The sequence below is a fragment of the Schistocerca americana genome, chromosome 2 (assembly GCF_021461395.2).
Source record: "Schistocerca americana isolate TAMUIC-IGC-003095 chromosome 2, iqSchAmer2.1, whole genome shotgun sequence".
In the NCBI taxonomy this organism is placed as follows: Eukaryota; Metazoa; Arthropoda; class Insecta; order Orthoptera; family Acrididae; genus Schistocerca; species Schistocerca americana.
In genome coordinates this window covers 184,136,896-184,152,080 of record NC_060120.1, presented here as the reverse complement: position 1 = coordinate 184,152,080, position 15,185 = coordinate 184,136,896, and positions in this window count along the sequence as shown.

Here is a 15,185-nt window from a genome sequence, read left to right as displayed (position 1 = left end):
ACTGCGTGAAGAGTTTGACAGAGCACTGAAAGACCTGAGTCGTAACAAGGCCCCGGGAGTAGACAACATTCCATTAGAACTGCTGATAGCTTTGGGAGAACCAGTCCTGACAAAACTCTAACATCTGGTGAGCACAATGTATGAGACAGGCGAAATACCCACAGACTTCAAGAAGAATATAATAATTCCTATCCCAAAGAAAGCAGGTGTTGACAGATGTGAAAATTACCGAACTATCAGTTTAATAAGTCACAGCTGCAAAATACTAACGCGAATTCTTTACAGACGAATGGAAAAACTGGTAGAAGCGGACCTCGGGGAAGATCAGTTTGGATTCCGTAGAAATGTTGGAACACATGAGGCAATACTAACCTTACGACTTATCTTAGAAGAAAGATTAAGAAAAGGCAAACCTACGTTTCTAGCATTTGTAGACTTAGAGAAAGCTTTTGACAACGTTAACAGGAATACTCTCTATCAAATTCTAAAGGTGGCAGGGGTAAAATACAGGGAGCGAAAGGCTATTTACAATTTGTACAGAAACCAGATGGCAGTTATAAGAGTCGATGGACATGAAAAGGAAGCAGTGGTTGGGAACGGAGTGAGACAGGGTTGTAGCCTCTCCCCGATGTTATTCAATCTGTATATTGACCAAGCAGTAAAGGAAACAAAAGAAAAATTCGGAGTAGGTATTAAAATTCATGGAGAAGAAGTAAAAACTTTGCTGTTTGCCGATGACATTGTAATTCTGTCAGAGACAGCAAAGGACTTGGAAGAGCAGTTGAACGGAATGGACAGTGTCTTGAAAGGAGGATATAAGATGAACATCAACAAAAGCAAAACGAGGATAATGGAATGTAGTCAAATTAAATCGGGTGATGCTGAGGGGATTAGATTAGGAAATGAGACACTTAAAGTAGTAAAGGAGTTTTGCTATTTAGGGAGTAAAATAACTGATGATGGTCGAAGTAGAGAGGATATAGAATGTAGACTGGCAATGGCAAGGAAAGCGTTTCTGAAGAAGAGAAATTTGTTAACATCGAGTATAGATTTAAGTGTCAGGAAGTCGTTTCTGAAAGTATTTGTGTGGAGTGAAGCCATGTATGGAAGTGAAACATTGCCGATAACCAGTTTGGACAAGAAGAGAATAGAAGCTTTCGAAATGTGGTGCTACAGAAGAATGCTGAAGATAAGGTGGGTAGATCACGTAACTAATGAGGATGTATTGAATAGGATTGGGGACAAGAGAAGTTTGTGGCACAACTTGACTAGAAGAAGGGGTCGGTTGGTAGGACATGTTTTGAGGCATCAAGCGATCAGAAATTTAGCATTGGAGGGCAGCGTGGAGGGTAAAAATCGTAGAGGGAGGCCAAGAGATCAATACACTAAGCAGATTCAGAAGGATGTAGGTTGCAGTAGGTACTGGGAGATGAAGAAGCTTGCACAGGATAGAGTAGCATGGAGAGCTGCATCAAACCAGTCTCAGGACTGAAGACCACAACAACAACAACAACAACATCATACAATCAACAGTCGATCTGGGCAGCTTTATAAGTGTTGCAATGTCCCTGATAGACTTGTTATACTCGTTATTCTGGTTACATCCAGTGACTAGCCCACGATCGAAGTCAATAAGCTTTCCTGACGAACCCATTCTGCTGTTGCTGCTTCTGTTCTGACAACGCAGTACATCAAGTCTTCATTTATATAGGTTGGTTCGCTTCCAGTGATCTGTAATGGCTAGTTCAGCGTCACATATTGGTGCTAGGACACCTTTGTTCAGGTAATGTAATTGCTTACATATTCCGCCCTCGTAATCATATTCCGCGCATCAAGACGCTTCATTCGAACCCAAACTCGATAAGATAAAGTCAGTGTTGTATGAATTCATGTAAACGATACGCAAATAACAAGTGCGCACTGGGGTTGAGATAATCGAGGCTGGCGTACACACACTCACATTCAAGACACGACGGCCAGAAGAGCTTTTAGTTCGGGAAAGGCAGACCGCATGCCGTGAGGCTAGTCCCTTCAGAGGACGATTCAGCCTATCTATGTCGGACGGCGACCGTCTGTGGAGCGGACAGCATTTGCCCGAGTGAAAGGGGAGAACAACCCCATGTTCGGCTTAAAAGCAAATTCCGCTACATTGTGTGGGAGCGCCCAGCCTACGCATTCTTTACAAACATAGCACGCAGTTTCAGAGGTTTTCACAGATGCTACAGATTTCCGGATTGGTCGCCTTAAACGAAACGTCACTCTCCCGTTGTAGAAGAGCAATGCTGATTGGCAGACGATATTCCTGACGCCTTGAGCTGAAGGAGTAATGGAAGAGACCGAAAGATATACCCCTTCAAGTCTGGCATGCAGAGGGGCCGTTCCATTGTCGCTCTTGGAGCGAGAACACATAACGAGAGCGTGTGCGCTCGTACGTGTACTCAAAGAGCGAGGAACAAGTCTCTCCTCAGTACTTCACTGGGAGAACACCTCTGTCAAGAGCGAATCAGAGTGCGACTCTATATTGAGTCCTTGCGATTAATCGTTGTTCACTGTGTTGGCCGTCACACTTATTTTGCAGTGTGAACGGACAGAGTTATAGTTAAACGTCTGCAAGCAAATTTTTGAGTGGCATCGTGGTGGACTGGTTATCTGACTGGTGTACCACGCCAGTAGTTAGACTAGGTGCAAATAGGAGTCCTTGACTTCATCATGGCGTAGGGAGAGTTTGATTGGCGAAGGTCAATCCAGATAGAACGAGAGTTATTTTATTTGTCAGCAGCGAGCGGCGCAGACAGCAGTAATCGCAGCTTACGGTATTGTGAGCTACAGCTCTTGCGAGCCCCATATTTCCTCCACAACAATACATTTCACTGCATTTCACACGCGACAGCTTCGACCATACCTAGCAACATTCTAATGGATAATTATTCAAATTGAGTAGGCGCGGCTCTCAGCCATTCTGCCAAGTCAATAACAATAAACTTTGTATAGAAATTTCATTAGCGAATCCTATCCTTAAGAGGTAACTTCACATTCCGAAAAGAACCTGGAAATAACTTGTTCAGTTCATAACTAAAAGTGCCATTGTGCTTTCTCAGAATGTTTGCAAAATAAATAATAATTTTCGATAGTTACATGTTTTTCTTACACTAACTAGCACTACTCCAGTAGCCAAGTATCCCACTAGTTATGTAAGAAATTTTGTGAATTTTTGTGTCATTTCCTTACAGCGGACGACTCCACAAGATATTTATTACTGAAAGTTTTTCAGGCATTTCTCTTTAGAACGTTAGGAGAGTCTGTCTGACTTCTGTAGGAGTGTGGGGGTGGAAATTGCATCTTGCAGGAGCCACAAGGTAAAGGGTACATCTCAGATTAATCAGTTGTGCAGAATGACAGAATAGCACCCACACGCTCACACGGGTGGGTCGTTCTCACTCTCTAAGGTAAAGAGAAATACAGGGTGTCTCAAAATAAATATACGTGTTTTAAGTCTCTGTAGCATTTATTGCATTCAACTTACAATTATAAACAATACATCAAATGAAAGAGCAGCCCAAACAGTTTTGTTTCTATGCCTGAGTGCAAGGGGAAGACTACGGACCGACCAAGAGTGACTGAAGAACATGTTGAACGAGTGAGTCTTTCGCTTGTAGTCCCAAGAAATCATTTCGGAAGGCTAGTCGTGAATTAGCAGTTCCAGTGACTTCTGTGTGGAGACTTTCAAGTTCAAATGTGTGTGAAATCTTATGGGACTTAACTGTGTGTGTGTGAAATCTTATGGGACTTAACTGCTAAGGTCATCAGTCCCTAAGCTTACACACTACTTAACCTAAATTACCCTAAGGACAAACACACACACACCCATGCCCGAGGGAGGACTCGAACCTCCGCCGGGGCCAGCCGCACAGTCCATGACTGCAGCATCTAACACCGCTCGGCTAATCCCGCGTGGCAGACTTTTATTGAGGCGCTTACAACTACTTCCTTATTGTTTACAGCTGTTACGGGTTCTAAAACCTACAGACTCCGGTTTACACCACAATTTTGCATGCGAAATGTTGCTGTATGACGACGAAGATTTTCTGGGTAGTGTCGCCTTCAGTGATGAATCAACATTTCACACATAATGTGCACATCAGGGGGTCAGAAAATCCCAACTAGATGGTACATTCGCAAGATAGACCCTAAATTGAATGTTTTTTGTGTCATATCCTGGCGGAAAGTTTACCGGCGTTTCTTTTTCGGTGAAGCAACAGTAAATGGTGTTTCTTATCTTGATACGCTAGAACTATGGGTCTTTCTCAGCTGGAAGAAGCTGAACCATAGAACTTCATTTGTCAGTAAGATAGCGCACCGCCTCAATGACGTAACACAGCAAGAGATTGGTTAAACGACGTTCACCCGACCGCTGGGTTGGATCAATTGGCCGGATGTCAAGAGCTTGTTTTTCATCACCTCCATGTTCACACACTCTCTGGTGCTATGCGATTTTTACATTTGGGTGTTTATAAAGAATGTGTATGTCCCCTCCGCTACCAACTGAACTACTTGACTTTAGAAACAGCGTTGTCGCAACAGTTACTCCAGAAACCTGATTAAAGTTTGAGAAGGACTCGCCTATCGATTCGATGAGTGACGAATGGTGGTCACAATGAGCTCTCGTAGGAAAAACTGTTTGAGTTGCTCTTTAATTTGATATATTATTTGTAACTGTAAGTTGAATGTAACAAATGCAACGAAGTCTTAAAACTCGTATATTCATTTTGAAATACCCTGTATATTATAACAACCACAACAGACACGTATAGTTGCAGAATTCGCTAATGTGTATTACAGCCCGCCATATGTAATTCAATGTGTGGTATAGACTGATTTAAGAGGATATGTTGACATTAAATGTGTTATATCCTTTTAAACAACTCCATCGCGCGGCGTTACGTCTGTATACGTCTGATACTGTTTTATAAACTCCCTAAGTTCCATAATTACCCTGCCTTACATCAGTGTTACGAAAATAATAAATCGGATATCCCGTGATAAGTGTGCGCAGCTTTCGGCCAGACACGTATCGAATGTTATTTACTCTCAGATTATTTTTCTTTAAGGAGGTAATTGGAACATCGTGAAGTTGAATTCCAGGTCGCAGATAAGATTACAGCATGGAATTGTGTCGCTGAAATTTCATCCAGCAGGCAGTTCCCACTCTACTCTGGCCTCGACTGCAGCAGCCCCGTCTTCCTGCATACAACTTGTCACTGCTGAGTAAGTACCGTGTTGGCGTGTTCCTTCGACGGTCTGTATTTCACTTCTTACGATTTGTTTCGTACTGTAGTCTAATAACTATTCCTGGACTGTCTCCGCAGCAACAATCTACAATGCAAGACGAAAAAAAAAACGATGAAGTACGAAGGAATTATCCGAAAGGGACGGAAATCAGTAGATGTGATGTATATGTACATACAAACAAATGATTACAATTTCAGAAAAATTCAAGAGAAAGCTTCACAAATTGAGCAAGCCAGTAACGCACTGGTCCACCTCTGGCCATCATGCAAGGAGTTATTCGGCTTGACATTGCTAGATATAATTGTTGGATGTCCTCCTGAGGCATATCGTGCCAAATTCTGTCCAACTGGCGCGTTAGATTATCAAAATCCCATGCTGGTTGGAAGGTTCTACCAACAATGCTCCGAAAGTTCTCAATTGAGGAGGGACCCTGCTATGTTATTGGCCAAGGGAAGATTTGGCAAGCACGACGACAGGCAGTGGAAACTCTCGCCGTGTGAGGGCGGGCATTATCTTGCCGAAATGTAAATCTACGACGACTTGCTACGTATAGCGACGAAACGGGTCAAGCTGTGAAATGAAATGGCACCCCAAACCATCACTCTTGGTTGTCGGGTGAAATGGTAGGGGAATGATCAGTTCGGTAACCCACCGCCATGCCTGGAATCTTATTGACTGGAGTAGAATCGTCTTGTGATGAGTCTTACTTCGATACGAACCCCGATGACCAGTGATTTTTTCTTCATCTGATGATGCTGTACTACTTCTTTCCTTTGCACATTATGCCTTCCTGGTTTGCGCAGCTGTTCTTGATTAAGGAGCTGTATACCTACATGGACTTCCTTTCTCCAGTTTATTATGAGGACTTCAGTACAGATGTTGGAAAGAGTGGATAACATGCTACATCCCTGTCTGACACCTTGATTTATTATAATCTTATCTCTGTTTGCAGTGCCTTTGTTTATGATTATTTTGGTGTCTTCATGTATGCTTGTGATTATCTGCTTAAGATGCTTAGGATATCCTCGCTTGTTCATTATTGTACGTAGTCTATTTCTAATGACCAAGTCAAAAGCTTTTCCGAAGTCAGTAAAAAACAACACGTGTCTCTAAATGCACTTCTCGTCATTTTTCTAAAATTCTATCGTCGCACTAATGTCCTTTCCTTAAAATAATTTGCTCTGTTAATACTTTCAAGCGATTGTTTATCGTTTCTAAGTTAGCTTCATAAACTATGAGAATTACGCCCCTATAATTGTCACATGCATTTCATTCATCCTTTTTAAAAACATAAATTACTTCGGCGATTTTCCAATCGTGAGGGAATTTATAACTTCGTCGACATTCATTAAATTGGTGCAGCAGTTTTAGTTCGCACAGCGTCCCTCCATTCTTAATAAATTGGTTCAAATGGCTCTGAGCACTATGGGACTTAACATCTGAGGTCATCAGTCCCCTAGAACTTAGAACTACTTGAACCTAACTAATCTAAGGACATCACACACATCCATGCCCGAGGCAGGATTCCAACCTGCGACCGTAGCGGTCGCGCGGATTCAGACTGAAGCGCCTAGAACCGCCCGGTCACACCGGCCGGTCATTCTTAATATGCTCAGCGTTTTTCTTCCATCTGAGCCACTACTTTTGCCACTTTTCAGAACCTGTTGAACCTCATCTAAGGTTATCGAATCAATTGTTTTGTTATAAGGTGCTAGGTATTCCGTATTATTATAGCTATTTCACAACACTTTAATTCTTATTATGTTGCGTCCACTGTTCTTCATTAATTACACTAATTCTAGCATTATTTCTTTCTGACCGATTTAAGTTCTTTAACCTTTTACATGCGAATATCCGTTTCACATGTATATCATGTTCGATATATGTAAGTAATTTGTCCAAACAGTTTCGATGAGCATTTCTTATTACCTGCTTAGTGTGGTTCCGCTTTTCCCTATACTACTGCTCTGTTTCTTGTGTACTCTTCTGTATTCTGTAACAGGAGCTGACAAGTTTTTCTTCTTTTTTCTTTGACAGCCTCTTAAACTTCTGTATCCATATTTTAACCCTCTCCTCCCTCTTAACTTTTCATTCTTACCAACTGCCTCAAAAGCTCCTCTTTGTATGCAGTTCTTTTATACTGCTCCTCTGCCTCCACATCATCTGCAGTTCGTATTTTTACTAGTTATTGCTAGTTTACATGCTTTTTAATACTCTCTTCCTGTGGTAAAAATACTTTGAATACTTCTTCCGAACAAGCTGGTTTCCTTTTAGGAAATTTTTCACATCTTGCTATTAGAGTTATTGTTCCAACTGAGTGAAAGTGGTCTGGGTATGTATATTTTCTTCTACACAGCCTTATGTCTTGCACTTGATTCCCCAGTTTTTAAATTTACCTTAAAATGATCTATTAACGATTTTAAACCTCGTACAGTACACGTACATTTAAGACTGTCTTTTTTCGTAAAAAGGAATTACACATTTTTATTTGCTTCTATGTAGCGAAATGCCTTAGCTTCCGGCCATTATAGTTAATGAGTTGTTCTCCAAAAGTGTCAACTTCTTCTGGTACTGGTTAACTACCTATTCCTGCGTTTAGGTCACAACATATAATAACATCGTCTGTCTCATTGACCTTATTTAAATCCTATTGGATTTTACATAAAGTTTCTGGGTCACTTATAGTATGATAACATCGGACTATTCTGATTTTGCATGTGGCAGTTCTCTCATTTATACAGCTATAGATTGCTGTCAGTTCTTCCGCTTCTTTTTAACTAAAATTTATACACTACTACGGACTCTTCCATTTTGAGGGACTCCACTATACACTGAGGTGATAAAAATCATAGGACCTCCATTTGTCCGGCGTATAGGAGCAACTAGCCTAGGCATGGACTCAACAACTCCTTGGAAGTCGCCTGCAGAAATGTTGAGCCATGCTGCCTCTATAGCCTTCCATAATTGCGAAAATGTTGCCAGCGTAGCATTTTGTGCTCGAACTGATCTCTCGATTCTGTCCCATAAATGTTCGACGGGATTCATGTCGGGCGATCTGGATGGCCAAGTCATTCATTCAAATTGTCCAAAATGTTCATCAAACCCAAGACGAACAACTGCGGCCCAGTAACAAGGCACAATGTCATCCATAAAAATTCTGTCGTTGAAACTTCCTGGCAGATTAAAACTACCATCTGGTAGAGCACTTGCCTGCGAAAGCCAAAGGTCCCGAGTTCGAGTCTCGGCCCGGCACACAGTTTTAATCTGCCAGGAAGTTTCATATCAGCGCACACTCCGCTGCAGAGTGAAAATCTCATTCTGGAATTCTATCGTTGTTTGGGAATATGAAGTCTATGAATGGTTTCAAATGATCTCCAAGTAGCGGAACACTACCGTTTCCAATCAATGATAGGTTCATTTGGACCAGAAGACCCAGTCCATTCCATGTATGCACAGCCCACACCACTATGGAGCCACCACCAGCTTGCACCTTACCTTATTGACAACCTGTGTCATGACTTCGTGGTATCTGCGCCACACTCCAAACTTGCCACCATCTCTTGCCAACTGAAATCGGGACTCATTTGGCCAGGCCACGGTTTTCCAATCATGTAGGGTCCAACCGATGTGGTGATAAGCCTAGGAGGGGCGCTGCAGACGATTTCTTGCTTTTACCAAAGGCAATCATGTCGGTCTACTGCTGCCATATCCCATTAACGCCAAATTTTACCGTTCTGTCCTAACGGATACTTTCGCCATACGTCTCACATTGATTTCTGTGGTTATTTCACACCGTGTTGCTTGTCTGTTAGTACTAACAACTCTATGCAAACCCCGCTGCCGTTGGTCGTTAAGTGAAGGCCGTCGATCGCTGTGTTGTCCGTGGAGAGAGCTAATGCCTGATGTCACTACCCCCTCAGTGTACATCGTTATGTAATCGTTATATTCTACTGGCCCTCTTAATTTCTTTTTATTTATGTTACGATGACTATATCAGTCTTACATTCTTTTAGTACCTTATTGAGTTCCATTCCTTTATCCCCCAGATTTCTCACATTGTATATTGCTATCATTGCTCACTGTAGATTTCCCAGTCGCCTGTCCTCAATTTCTCGCCAAGGTCGTTTGCCAAATGATTCATCCAGCCTTTTCCTGTGGAGAGTTCGAGTTTGTTGCTTTTTCCGCAGAGAAAATTACCAGCTTCTCACTACATTTGTCTAATGGGGCGGATGCTTCCTCCTGCTCCCTCTCAGTCTTTAAATCTGCTGTCAATTATATTGTACGCAATTGGAGGGTTGCCTCTTCTACTGGTTACGGGTCTATCGTTGAGGTCTTCACCCTGTTGCCCTGGGCTGGGCTCTCCATAGTGTTTCGGTATTCTAAGCCCCTGGATACTGGGATCGTTGTTGGTACGCATGCCCTTACTACTTATTCGGGCTACCCCAACATATCTAGCGGGATCCTCCGTTCACCGACTAGGGGCAAGGTTGTCACGCCCCCCCCCCCCCCCCCCCCCAATCGGAATATAGTGGAGCACGAACTTGATTAATTAACTGCATATCGTGCACTGTGCGAACATATAAAGTAAACAAAATTCGTTAGGGTGACCTAACATGTCGCAGGTTCCCGCCAGGACACTCAGATGCCCAGTACTCTGGATAAGAACTAAACCTCTCTCCAGTGTCTCATGCTGTGAGGGCACGCGGCACTGTTGGTGGAGTGAGGAGAGAGGGCATATCACACTTCTGATGGCGATCCATCCGTCGGATGGGGATGTTAAGCCCATATTACAGGCTCCGCCAAAAGTATACACCTCTGTAGCAGCAGCCCAAGCACACCCATTTGAAACTGAGGACGTTTGCGTCGTCCAATTACACAATACACACGGGATGTTCATAGCGCGAAAACTCGAACGAGAAGGTCAGATTTATGTAAAGTCGATGTTCACCCATATTAAAAATGTCTGAATGGCAACGTTCTTACTTAAAAAGATAAAATTTCTCTACTCTGTAGTTATAACTGAAATGTGTTATTACTGTGTTTAATTATGGGATCAACTGCCCGTTTTATATCATGCCACGTGCTTGCAGAAGCATACTCGTATGTTGATCTAAATTTACGTGTATACATCATTTTGCACGTGGAGGTCGCAGTTATTTTTACACCTATTGCCCTGACAGCTGCCGTAATCTGCAGGAGGATAGCAGAACGACGACGTTCACGAAAAGCCAGAAGCAGTTGGGTTCGATCTTGCATGGTAAGAAGAGATAAAGGCATGGACGTACACTGATTAGCCAGAACGTTATGACCACCAGCCTAAACCCAATGCTGTAGGGAGTTGGCAACACATCTGCACACACTAGTTACCTAATTCCCGTAAATTCCAGGGTGGCAGGCGATAAGCTGTGACAGACACCACGTTCAGTCACATCCCGGATGTGTTTGATCGAGTTCAGATGTAGCGAGTTGGGAGGCCAGTACATCAATTGGAACTCGCTACTGTGTTCCTCGAACCACTCCATCACATTTCTGGACTTGTGACATGATACATTATCTTGTTGAAAAAGCCCTCTGCTGCCGGGAAACATGATCGTCATGAAGGGGTGTATGTGGCCTGCAGCAAGTGTAAGATACTCCTTGTCTGTATGGTGCCTTGCACGAGCTGCAATGGACTCATGAATGCCCACGTGAATGTTACCCGGTGCATAATGGAGACGCCGCCAGTTTGTATCCATCCCGCCGTATAGGTGTGAAGGAGCTCCAGAATGAGATTTTCACTCTACAGCAGAGTATGCGCTGATATGAAACTTCCTGGCAGATTAAAACTGTGTGCCGGACCGAGACTCGAACTCGGGACCTATGCCTTTCGCGGGCAAGTGCTCTACCAACTGAGCTTTTCAGAAGCTCCCCTGCGAACCCAGGAGACCTTCTGTTAAGTTTGCAACGTAGGAGACGAGATACTGGCAGAAGTAAAGCTGTGAGGACGGGGCGTGAGTCGTGCTTGGGTAGCTCAGTTGGTAGAGCACTTGCCCGCGAAAGGCAAAGGCCCCGAGTTCGAGTCTCGGTCCGGCACACAGTTTTAATCTGCCAGGAAGTTGCACGCTGGTTGTTTCCTGGCAAGTGGCAAATCTGTTAAGACTTTGACTTTTAGCCATAGAATATCATACCCCATCATTTCGAAAGTTTTTATGGATTTCTGTAGTAAAAGCTGCAAAAAGTTACGGGACCAATACTTAATACAAAATATATACATGTATCACTAAGAATCTTGTTCAATACAGTATTGGTTTGGTGTATGCTACATATGGATTGGAAGATTTTCTATTGTTCAATACAAATATTCACGGCAACTTCCTGGCCCCCTAAAATAAAGCAAAACATGCAGTCACATCAAAGGTGAACTTTCGGTAACTAAGCCGTTATGTATACAACTCTAAAATCACACAAATAAAGTTCTATGCATGTAAAATCAGAAATAAACGATTGCTGGCGTATAACACAGGGGGAGACACATTTGGCTGGTCCCGGCGGAGGTTCGAGACCTCCCTCGGGCATGGGTGTGTGTGTTTGTCCTTAGGATAATTCAGGTTACGTAGTGTGTAAGTTTAGGGATTGATGACCTTAGCAGTTAAGTCCTATAAGATTTCACACACATTTGAACTTTTTTTTGGGAGACACATTTCCTCCATATGCTCCTGGATTAGTACGGTTAAGACTTGTTATGTTCCATTCCATTTCTAGAACACGAAGCAATCATTTTAAGAATGCTTTTTGTAACAGCAATAATAGAAAGTTTGATGGCAAACATTTTGAAATTGTTTAATTACGGCATTTATGAAAATTCACTCTCTGAAATTTGCGCAAAAACTCAAATACGAAAATCTGAAGTCAGCTAATGTCCACAGATGTCAACAATAAAAGTGAACAATGAACAATAAAAAGCAGAAATTACACTCTGTGCGTCCCCTTCTGCACATGCGCGTGTTAAGGCAGTCTAGTTCGTACGTGCGAATTTGTTGCGATTAAGAGCTGCTATTTCCGCGCACTGCCAATCGATTTATTAAACGGCTAACTGGGTTCATAGTTCATGGAGCGATGTTCCAGTTGCAATTTTTCTAAGGGCTTCCAGGGGCAATAAAATTTTGATTCTCAGTATTTCATTTAATTATTGACCGAATTTAAATATTTAAACGCTAGCATAATGTGTTCATTAAGAGGTATAATTTATGTTAAAAGTCGAACACAACAAGACAAATATTACAGTTAGAAACTGTGTGTATGTCTTCGGGCAGTGTAAGTAACGGTGCGCTAATTAGCCAGACTATACACTGAGAGCCGGCCGCAGTGGCCGAGCGGTTCTAGGCGCTTCAGTCCGAACCCGCGCGACTGATACGGTCGCAGGTTCGAATCCTGCCTCGGGCATGGATAAGTGTGATGTCCTTAGGTTTAAGTAGTTCTAAGTTCTAGGGGACTGATGACCTCAGATATTAATTCCCATAGTGCTCAGAGCCATTTGAACCATTTTATACACTGAGCTGACAAAATTCATGGAATACCGATGTGCACATACATAGATGGCGGTACTATCGCGTACATAAAGTATAAAAGGGCTGTGCATTGGCGGAGTTGTCGTACGTATTCATATGTTTCCGACTTAATTATGGCCTCACGACGGGAATTAATGGACTGTGATCGCGGAATGGTAGTTGGAGCCAGATGCAAGGGACGTTACATTTCGAAAATTGTTAGGGAATTCAATATTCCGAGATCCACAGTGTTAAGAGTTTGCCGAGAACATCAAGTCTCAGGCAGTACCTCTCACCAAGGACAACGCAGTGGCCGACGGCCTTCTCTTAACGACCGAGAGCAGCGGCGTTTGCGTAGAGTTGTCAGTGCTAACAGACAAGCAGCACTGCGTGAAATAACGGCAGAATCGATGTGGGACATACGACGAATGTACTCGTTAAGACAGTGGGGCGAAATATGGCGTTAAGAAGTCATGGCACCAGCATCTCTCCTGGTCTCGTGACCTTATCGGTTGGATCCTAGACGACTGGAAAACTGTGACCTAGTCGTATAAGTCCCGATTTCAGTTGGTAAGAGCTGATGACAGGGTTCGAGTGTGGCGTAGATCCTACAGAACCATGGACGGAAGTTGTCAACAAGGCACTGTGCGAGCTGGTGATAGCTCCAGAATTGTGTAGGCTGTGTTTACATGTAACGGACAAGATTTTCTGGTTCATCTGAATCTATCATTGGCTGGAAACGGTTGTGTTTGGCTACCTGGAGACCATTTAGAGTCATTCACGGACTTCATGTTCCCAAATGACGATAGAATTTTTATTGGTGACAATACGCCATGTCACCCGGCCACAGTCGTTCGCGATTAGTTTGGAGAACGCTCGTGTTCATGCCGTTTCTTGCTTGACAGCTTCTCTTTACGGAACTGTCGCCTCGTTTCTTATCGATTTACTGGCGTCACTAAGTTTCTGGCTTGTCTGCCCGTGAGTCGCAGCCGCACCGCGTATCGATAAGAGCACTGTCGTATTATCTTTGAAGCGACCGCTAGTATTTCCGGCTCGTCGTGTGTTTGGTGTTGAGTTGGGATGGAGTGCCAGAGAGCTCCGGACAGCCAGTACTCTCCGACCGCTGGTGTGACGTATGCACTGTCCGAGGGAAGGAGACTTGAGCGAGGACGACCGTTGGTTGGTCGTTCGTCTCATCGGGCGACGTGTATTTGGTCTTTTGACCGTTTTTGGGTCTCATCAGTTGGTCATCTTGCCGAACGTGGGTCGGTTCCTTCCTTGTGCAGAGACGTCGGGTGGCCAATGGGCAAGTGTTCCCTCTGCGTGGTTGGGTCCGAGCCAGTGTGCCCGGCTCGCCGTGTCTCAGAGTTCCGAACGGACATCAGGTGAAGTCGGGATGGAGCTGCAGTGAGCTCCGGATAGCCATGACTCGCCCGACCGTTGCCAACACACGTAACTTGAGTGGGGACGACCCTGGTTGATGTTTCGGTTGGTAGTCTCATCAGACCACGTGTATTTGGTCGCCGACCGCTTATGGAAACTCTGTGTGTGTCGACTTGTGGTTTTTCCTTGTTGTTCCACAGTGATTGGTTTTAGGATTGTCGCAGTTCTTGGTGCAAGTGTTTACGCGGAACTGTGTGTAGCTTCTGTGATTTGCAGTGAGCAGTTATCAATGTTGTCTGCGTAGTGAAGTAGGAAGTCATTCGGTTGGGACAGAGCAGCGAGTGTGTGTTTCCTCGCCGTGTTGATACTGCCCGGCATGGCGTGTAGTTCGACAGCCTTCGTGTTAGTTTATATTTTTGCGTGCTTATTGTGTCTTGGCTGTATTTAAACGCCAATTTTGATGACGTAGTGCTGCTGGTATCTTTGTCGTCGCTGATGTTTTCCATTGTCGCGCCATTGGTTGAGCGGAAGGGGATTGATTAGCTTGTTGAGCACGACAGCCACGGTCGCAGATTCGACTCCTGCCTCGGGCATGGATGTGTGTGATGTCCTTAGGTTAGTTACGTTCAAGTAGTTCTAAGTTCTAGGGGACTGATGACCTGAGATCTTAAGTCCCATAGTGCTCAGAGCCATTTCAACCAGCCTGTCTCACCTAAACTTATGTTAGTGTTACCTCTTCAGGCTGACCCTTGGAACACTTCTGAGCACCACTGTTCTGCTTTTTTTTTTTTTTTTTTTTTTTTTTTTAGATTGTGATTTTCTTTTATCTCGAGTACTGTCCGAGGCCTTCAGCCGCCTATTAATAAGGCCTTTGCCGACTTAAATTAATGCTTCAAGATTCAATTGTTTAAAACTTATTTTTAAAAAGGAGATTTTGCTCTATTTCAAATGTTTGTTATTCAGGCCTTAAGCCTTGAGTTGTTCAGT